The sequence below is a fragment of the Leptonychotes weddellii genome, chromosome 15 (assembly GCF_054177405.1).
Source record: "Leptonychotes weddellii isolate Sample4059 chromosome 15, ASM5417740v2, whole genome shotgun sequence".
Lineage (NCBI taxonomy): Eukaryota > Metazoa > Chordata > Mammalia > Carnivora > Phocidae > Leptonychotes > Leptonychotes weddellii.
Window position 1 is genome coordinate 28,233,905 of NC_138383.1, and position 9,827 is coordinate 28,243,731.

The window sequence follows — 9,827 nt, forward strand, 5'->3', positions numbered from 1 at the left end:
AGTGAGGACCGCCCCCCCCCCGCCCCCCCAATGTGGGACTCAATCCCAGGACTCTGGGATCATGATCTGAGCTGAAGGCAGACGCTTAACCAACTAACCCATCCAGGCATCCTTCCTCTTCTATTTTTTGGAATAGTTTGAGATGACTAGGTATAAGCTCCTTTTTAAAAATGTTTGGTAAAATATGCCTGTGAAACTGTCTGGTCCTGGACTTTTTTTTGTTGGGAGTTTTTTGATTACTGGTTCAAGTTCATTTTTGGTAATCAGTGTGTTCAAATTTTCTATTTTTTCCTGTTTCAGTTTTGGTAAGTTATGTTTCTAGGAATTTATCAATTTCTTCTAGGTTATGCAATTTGTTGGCATATGATTTTTCATAACACTCTCTTGTAATTGTCTTCCTGTGCTCTTGGTCGTTATTTCTTCTCTTTCATTTGTGATTTTGTTTATTTGAGTCCTCTTTGTGTGTGTGTGTGTGTGTGTGTTGTGTTTTGATGAATCCCAATTTTTTTGATCTTTTCAAAGAACCAGCTATTGGTTTCTTTGATCTGTTCTATTTTTTTAGTTTCTCTACATTTATTTCTGCTCTAATTTTTATTATTCCTTCTTACTTCTGCTTTTAGGTTTTATTTGTTCTTTTTCTAGCTCCTTTATATGTAAGGTTAGGTTGTTTGAGATTTTCCTTGCTTCTTGAGGTAGGTCTGTATTGCTATAAACTTCCCTCTTAGAACTGCTTTTGTTGCATCCCAAAGATTTTGGATTGTTGTATATTCATTTTCATTTGTTTCCATGTGATTTTTTATTTCTTCTTTGATTTCTTGGTTGACCCTTCATTGTTTAGTAGCATGTTATTTAACCTCCATGTATTTGTGCTTTTTCCAGAATTTTTCATGTAGTTGATTTCTAGTTTCATAACATTGGGTCAGAAAAGATGCGTGGTATGACTTTGATCTTTTTGAATTTGTTGAGATTTGTTTTGTGGCCCAATATGTGAACTATTCTGGAGAATGTTCTATTGCACTTGAAAAGAATGTGTGTTCTGCTGTTTTAGGATGGAATGTTCTGAATATATCTGTTAAATCCGTCTGGTCCAGTGTCATTCAAATCCATTGTTTCCTTGTTGATTTTCTGTTTGGATGATTTGTCCCTTGATAAAATCCCCTACTATTATTGTATTACTATTGATTAGTTACTTTATGTTTGTTATTAACTGTTTTATGTATTTGGGTGCTCCCATATTGGGTGCATAAATAATTAGAATTATTATATCTTCTTGTTGGATTGTCTCCTTTATTATTATATGGTGTCCTTCTTTGTCTTTTGTTACAGTCTTTGTTTTAAAGTCTGTTTTGCCCAATATATGTATTGCTGCTCTGGCTTTTTTTGATATCTGTTTGTGTGAGAAATGTTTCTCCATCCCCTCACTTTCAGTCTGCAGGTGTCTTTAGGTCTGAAATATGTCTTTTTAGGCAGCATATAGATGGATCTTGTTTTCTCACTAAACACTTTCTAAATTTAAATATTGGTAGGAAATAGTATTGCTACTCTTTTCTGAGTATCAGTTTCCATAACTGAAATTACCAAAGAGCTGATTCTCCTCACACCAATATATATTAGATATTTAAGATTAGACCTAAAGGAGTTCAAAAGGATCTGGCCACATGAGGTATGTGGGGGCAGGGGTCCAGATAGAAGGATAAAAGCTCTGAGGGAATAGAGAGCTGCTACTGCAGTTGAAGCTTTGTAGATAAGGAAGAGGGTAACCAGATATAAAGCTGGAGAAGTTAGGCAGGAGTCAAGTCAGACTCCCATAGGGCCTTTGTGACTTCTATAGGGAGTTTGAATTTTTTTTTTTTTAAAGCAAGGAAGTAACATGATCTGATTTACCATTGAAGAAATCAACTCTGGCTGCTATGTGAAGAAAGGACTATAATTCTAGCAACAAGTTTTAAGAACTACTTATAAATTAGGACCTTAAAATTCAAATTGTAAACTATACAGATGAATACCTGGCTTCTACTCGGAAGCTCTTTAGAAAAATTTCCTCGAATAGCACATAGTAGATGTTTAAAAAAAAAAGATAAATAGGGGCGCCTGGGTGGCTCAGTTGGTTAAGCGTCTGCCTTCAGCTCAGGTCATGATCCCAGGGTGCTGGGATCAAGCCCTGTGTTGGGCTCCCTGCTCAGCAGGGGAGTCTGCTTCTCACTTTCCCTCTGCCCCTGCTCATGTGCTCTTTCTCTTGCTCACTCTCTTTCTCAAATAAGTAAAATCTTTTAAAAAAATCTGTATTTTATATAAAAGTAATAAAGCATGAATAAAGCTAAAGTACCCTTTATCTTTCCCCCCATCTTTGTCTCATTCCCCTTTGTTCAAAAAGGCAACCTCTTATGAATATGGTATATGTCCTTCTAACTCATAAAATGAGTATTTCCAAAACCAATAGAACTGCCTTCACCTTAGCTGATTATAAACACAAAAATAAAAGGTCTGAAAGACTGCTCTGTAGATTTCTTTTAGATTAGTAAATTAACATAGCAAAATGAACTTGAGAAACAACATTTTTCACTAAGTAGTTCATAATATATGTGTTAAATAACATATGCTCTTGGGGCACCTAGGAGGCTCAGTCGGTTAAGTGTCCGAATCTTTTTTTTTTTAAGTTTTTTAATTTATTTGACAGAGAGAGACACAGTGAGAGAGGGAACACAAGCAGGGGGAGTAGGAGAGAGAGAGAAGCAGGCTCTCCTCTGAGCAGGGAGCCCGATGCGGGGCTCGATCCCAGGACCCTGGGATGATGACCTGAGCCGAAGGCAGATGCTTAACGACTGAGCCACCCAAGCGCCCCGAGCGTTTGACTCTTGATTTTGGCTCAGGTCATGATCTCCAGGGGGTGAGATTGAGCCCCACATTGGGCTCTCTGCTCAGCAGGGAGTCTGCTTGAGATTCTCTTTTTCTCCCTTTTCCTCTCTCTCTATAATAAATAAATAAATCTTTAAAAAATGTATGCTCTTTGTATCGATATTAATTTGTCTAATTAGCAGCAGGCAACTTTGAAAAAAAAAAAAGTTGGGGAAAAAAACCTATGCAAGAAAGTAGGCTTTAATTCTTCATAGCAAAGGAAACAATCAACAAAACTAAAAGGCAACCTACAGAATGGGAGAAGATATTCACAAATGACATATCTGATAAAAAGTATCCAAAATATATAAAGAACTTATAAAACTCAATACCCAAAAAACAAATCATCTGATTAAAAAATGGGCAGAAGACATGGACACACATTTCTCCAAAGAAGATTTCCAGATGGCAAACAGACACATGAAAAGATGTTCAACATCACTCATCATCAGGGAAATGCAAATCAAAACCACAATGAGATATCACCTCATATCTGTTAGAATGGCTAAAATAAAAAACATAAGAAACGGGCTTCTGGGTGGCTCAGTTGGTTGAGCGACTGCCTTCGGCTCAGGTCATGATCCTGGAGTCCCGGGATCGAGTCCCGCATCGGGCTCCCTGCTCGGCAGGGAGTCTGCTTCTCCCTCTGACCCTCCTCCCTCTCATGTGCTCTCTCTCATTCTCTCTCTCTCAAATAAATGAATAAAATCTTTAAAAAAAAAACAACATAAGAAACAACAAGTGTTGGCAAGGATGTGGTGGGATCTTGCACTCTTGTGCTGTTGGTGGGAATGCAAACTGGTACAGCCACTCTGGAAAACAGTATGGAGGTTCCTCAAAAAGTTAAAAACAGAATTACCATATGACCCAGTAATCACACTGCTGGGTATTTACCCCCAAAATACAAAAACACTAGCTCAAAGGGATACATGCACCCCAATGTTTATAGCAGCATTATTTACAATAGCCAAATTATGGAAGCAGCCCAAATGTCCATTGATACATGAATTGATAAAGAAGATGTGGGGTGTGTGGGGCACCTGGAAGGCTCAGTTAGTTAAGTGGCTGCCTTCAGCTCAGGTCATGATCCCAGGGTCCTGGGATCGAGTCCCACATCGGGCTCCCTGCTCCGTGGGGAGCCTGCTTCTCCCTCTCCCTCTGCCTGCCCCTCTGCCTACTTGTGCTCTCTCTCTATCTCTCTGTCAAAAAAATAATAAAATCTTAAAAAAAAAACTTTAAAGAAGATGTGGGGTGTGTGTGTGTATAATGGATATTTAGCTGTAAAAAAGAATGAAATCTTGCCATTTGCAATGACATGGGTGGAGCTAGAGTATAATGCTAAGTGAAGTCACTCAGTATGAGAAAGACAAATACCATATGATTTCAGTCATATGTGGAATTTAAGAAAGCAAACAAAGGGAAAAAAGAGAGGTAAACCAAGAAACTGACAACTATAGAGAACAAACTGATGGTTACTAGAATGGAGGTGAGTAGGGGGATGGGTGAAATAGGTGATGGGGATTAAGGAGTACACACATCGTTATGAGCACCGGGTGATATATGGAATTGCTGAAGCACCATATTGTATAACTGAAACTAATATTAACACTGTATGTTATCTCTACTGGAATTAAAATTTTTTAAAAAGTAAGCTTTAAGGTGACAAAGTAGTTTAGTAACGAAGTAGTAATATCTCAATAACTAAATCACATTGAGAAATGTGTAAAAAAGTGAGAGGGTTTTCCTCTTCTGCTCTTGGCTGAACCGGTAGTTACATCTCACAAATTTACTTTGATCTTTCTTTGCTCAGTTCTTTTTTTTTTTTTTTTCAGTTTTGTTTTCTTTTTTTCTTTTTTTTTTTTTAATGTTTTATTTATTCATGAGAGTCAGAGAGAGAGGCAGAGGCAGAGGGAGAAGCAGGCTCCCCGCCTAGCAGGGAGCCCGATGCGGCACTCGATCCCAGGACCCCGGGATCATGACCTGAGCCGAAGGCAGACGCTTAACCATCTGAGCCACCCAGGCGCCCTTCTTTGCTCAGTTCTAATAGAAGCAATACTTTTTCATTGTTTCAAAATGAACAGGTACTATATATACTAGTTAATCACAGTGTTTCAGGTATTGCCATTTTGAGTCCCACGTGGAAGAACAAAGTTTATTTTGCTGAAATTATAATCCATTCTCTAAATATAAGTTGTCTTATAAATACCTATATAAAAAAAGCTTAGGTCCTAGAACATAATTTAATAGAATCCTGTGCCTCTTGTTTTAAACACTTCTGTGATTTTCATGGTCAATCACAGCTGACTGAACAAAGAACTGTATTTAGTACCTTATTTGGAAGTTACTGTAATTAAGTCTGTTTCAGTTCTAATCATTACTAACACGATGGATAGTACAAGGAAGAGGGAAAATGCAGCTCATCAAAGAAAAGACCCATGAGATAGGATACAGCTAGTTTAAATCCTAATGAAAAATTCCAAGGATGTCAGCACATCTGCACTGTCATTAATGAGAGCTGTTGTACAAAGACCTTATCTGAAGAGAGGGACTCCATGGAGTATCCATGACTTTATACCTCTTCAAAGAAAAAAAAAGAGTTTATGTTTTTCAGTTGTTGAGATGTTATACCTTGTTAAACTGACTGCATAATGAGCGCCATAGTTTGTGATTTAAATGTATTATGCCCCTTCCACACTACCCAGAGAGGAGTCCATATAGCATTGTTCTGGGTTCTATACATGACCTAAAGGGAAACTTTCATAATGCTTGGAGTCCTTGATGTCCTGCAAGTGAAGGAGAATGTCCTCAAATTCCTTGCAGCAGGAACCCACTTAGGTGGCACAAACCTCAATTTCCAAATGGAAGAGTGCATCTGCAAAAGGAAAAGTGATGGCATCTATATCATAAATCTGAAGAGAACCGGGGAGAAGCTTCTGCTGGCAGGTCATGCCGATGTTGCTGTTGAAAACCTGGCTAATGTCAGTGTCCTGTCATCCTGGAATACTGGCTGGCAAGCTGTGCTGAAGTTTGCTGCTGCCACTGGAGCCTCTGCTATTGCTGGCCACTTCACTTCTGGAACCTCCACTAATCAGGTCCAGGCAGCTTTCTGGGAGCCACGACTTCTGGTGGTCACTGATCCCAAGGCTGACCATCAGCCACCACAGAGATGTCTTATGTTAATGTGCCTACCATTGCTCTGTGTAAGACTCTCCTCTGTGCTATGTGGACATTGCCATCCCTTACAACAAGGGAGCTCCCTTACAACAAGGGAGGTCTGATGTGGTAGATGCTGGCCTGGGAAGTTCTATGCATGTGTGGCACTGTCTCCCAAAAACACCCATGGGAGATCATGCTTGTTCTGTATTTCTCCAGCGATCCTGAAGAGATTGAAAAGGGAGAGTAGGCTGCTGCTGAAAAGGCTATGACCAAGGAGGAAATTCAGGTGAATGGAATGCAGGTGGAAGCAGTTGAGTGCTCTCAACCTGATGTCACAGACTTTTCTAAAGGTGTAGAGGTGCCCTCTCTGCCTACACAGCAGTTAGTTCACTACTGAAGACTGGAGTACTCAGACTGCCACTGAAGAGTGATCTGCAGCTACCATTGTTCAGGCCACTGAATGGGTCAGAACAACCACTGAGTGGTCTTAAGCTGTTCTTCCACAGACTCTTAAACAAAATGGAAATAAGGTTGATGGAAAATAAACAGTTTTGAAAAGTTGGAAAAAATGTATTATGAACATGAGTTTTTATTTTGCTTCAAAGATTTTGGTTTTGCCTTTGGGAAGCACTCAAAATACTATTCATTTAGTAGTAGGTATATTTGTGGTTTGTAGCATGTTCTGTAAGATTTTATCTCTAAGAACACAGAGTGTCTGGTTGGCTCAGTCAGTAGAGCATGAGACTCGATCTCAAGGTCGTGAGTTGAAGCCCCACATTAGGCGTGGAGTCTACTTTAAAATTTCATCTCCAAGAATAAAAATTTTATATTTATGTACAGAGATAAAATTTGTATAAGATAAAATTTCTATAATCTCGACTAATTTTTGAAGGAATGTTATTCTTATTATCCTTAACTTTTTAATTGAGTTTTAGAGCATTTTCATTGTATTTATAGACAAAAGACTATGGTCTTCATTTTATCAGAAAATTAGGAAACATTTTTCTATATTTAATTGCTATGTGGCTTTCAGTTTTTGGCTTTTCTGCAGATAACCAAAATGTCAGTCAGTAAGGAATTCTGTAATCTGAGAGTGATATTTTGAAATCTGCTATAATGATATAGTAATATATTTCTTGGTCTTTTCACAGAAAATTGTGAAATACTGGCAAGCTAAAAATATTTATTTATTCATGGGTAGGCTGTTATTGCTAGTCTTCTTCCTGAAATGTAAGGAGTTAAAATTTAAACTTTTACTTATAGAATGAGTCAGAAACTGATACCTAATCAAAAGACTAAAGATAATTAACACCTTATAATGATTGAGAAAGCTGAAGAAGAGTTTGTAAAATTATTAGATGTTTTGACAAAGTGGTTGGTTAAAATATATCTCCCAAATGAGATTTGTGCATAATGAATTAAATAACTACTTAATATTTCTAAAATCCATGGTATTTGAATTTAAGATATTTTAAAGAGATACAATATGTTTTGCTTTTTAAAATTTGACAATATAGGGGTACCTGGGTGGCTCAGTCTTTAAGCGGCTGCCTTCAGCTCAGGTCATGATCCCAGGGTCCTGGGATCGAGCCCCGCATCAGGCTCCCTGCTCCGCGGGAAGCCTGCTTTTCTGTCTCCCACTCCCCCTGCTTGTGTTTCCTCTCTCACTATGTCTTTCTCTATCAAACAAATAAAATCTTAAAAAAATAAAATAAAATAAAATTTGACAATATAATAAAATTTGCATAACCAACACAAGTAGCCGTGGCACATCATTAGGGAATGTGAAGTTTTTTTTCTTTTTTCTTTTTTTAAGATTTTATTTTTAAAATTTATTTAAACTTAATTAACATATAGTATATTATTAGTTTCAGAGGTAGAGTTCAGTGATTCATCAGTCTTATATAACACCCAGTACTCATTACATCATGTGCCCTCCTTAATACCCATCACCCAGTTATTCCATCCCCCCACCCCCTTCCCCTCCAGTATTTATTATTTGAGAGAAAGAGAGAGAGTGGGGGAAGGAGCAGAGGGGGAGGAAAAAGGAAGAGGAAAGAATCTCAAGCAGACTCCATGCGGAGCCTCAACACAGGGCTCAATCCCATGACCCTGAGATCATGACCTGAGCCAGAAGCAAGAGTTGATTGCTAAACTGACTAAGCCACCCAAGTGCCCCACTTTTTTCTCATTGTTAATGAAAAGGTTAAGATTTTCCTAAAGGAAAAGAAAAATGGAAAATCAAGATATTGCTTTTAAATTCTCTTAATTTCTAGTTTTCAAAGAATAAATAGCTGGCTCACACGTTACATTTCTAAACTTGTCACTTCCCCACCAAAGAGATAAATATACATCTTCACAGTGATTTATAGACTGCTGGGTGTTCTCTGGTCTGCATAATAGAAAACCTCAATTTTTGAACAAATCATATTTTAAAAGTTTGTTTTGAAATTTATTTTTTTATTTTTTTTTTAAAGATTTTATTTATTCATTTGACAGAGAAAGACACAGTGAGAGAGGGGACACGAGCAGGGGGAGTGGGAGAGGGAGAAGCAGGCTTCCCGCGGAGCAGGGAGCCCGATGCGGAGCTCGATCCCAGGACCCTTTATTTTAGGATTTTTTTAAAGATTGTATTTATATATGTCAGAGAGAGAGAAATAGAGAGTGAGCATAAGCAGGGGGAGTGGCAGGCAGAGGGAGAAGTAGGCTCCCCGCTAAGCAAGGAGCCTGATGAGGGAGTCTTTCCCAGGACCCTGGAATCATGACCTGAGCCGAAGGCAGATGGTTAACCGACTGAGCCACCCAGACGTTTAGGATTTTCAATGCATTTTTTCCCCTAGAAAGTGTCGTAAGTGGTAGTACTTCTGGATACAGTGAAAAGAACTTTAGAAACTCATTATTTCTAATTTTTTGTCAAAACTCCCAATTTTCTTTTGCTAACACAGTTCTAAGGGATAACAGTTTACAAACAGAACAATGGAGGGAGATTTTGTTTATAGTAGTTAGATGGTAGTTGAAATATTATGGTAAGTAGAACCATAACTAATAAAAGAGTTTGATATGTGAATTATATCTGAGTGAAACTGTTATCAGTAACCTCTACGCTCCATGTGGGTCTCGAACTCATGACCCTGTGATCAGGAGTCACACTACTGGCTGAGCCAGCAAGGTGCCCCTGTGAAGCTGTTATCAAAAAAGTAAAATAAGAGGGGCGCCTGGGTGGCTCAGATGGTTAAGTGTCTGCCTTCAGCTCAGGTCATGATCCCAGGGTTCTGGGATCGAGCCCCACATCGGGCTCCTAGCTCGGCACGGAGCCTACTTCTCCCTCTCCCTGTGCCTCTTTCTCTGCTCATGCTCTCTCTCTCTCTCTGTCTCTGTCTCTGTGTCTCTGTGTCTCAAATGAATAAATAAAATCTTAAAAAAAAAAAGTAAAATAAGAAATAAAAGTTTGAAAGGGGGATCACTTGTGGCCAAACTTCCAAGTAAGGAACGAGTGACTTTAGATTACTTAGTTGTTTGTGTTTGTTATGATAAATATGCCAAGCAAACATCAATTTACTAAAATTCAGTAAAAGACCTTAATCTGCTACCTAGGGAAAAAAGACACAAATGGCAAATACAGAATAGGTAATTATTTGGAAACTAAGAATATTTTAGAGTTTAGAGATCAGTTTAGAGAGTCATAAAGTATAGCTTAGAAAATATTTATGAAACTGACTTACTGTTCAAATTAGGGGAACAAAGTGATAGATGGTATTTAATTCATTTCTTCTTGT

At 38.3% G+C, this 9,827-nt stretch overlaps 1 pseudogene; it reads left to right on the forward strand.

Annotated features, from left to right (window-relative positions):
- The first annotated feature begins 5,626 nt into the window (after positions 1–5,626).
- On the forward strand, positions 5,627–6,717 carry LOC145717237 (small ribosomal subunit protein uS2B pseudogene; annotated as a pseudogene).
- The last annotated feature ends 3,110 nt before the right edge of the window (positions 6,718–9,827 follow it).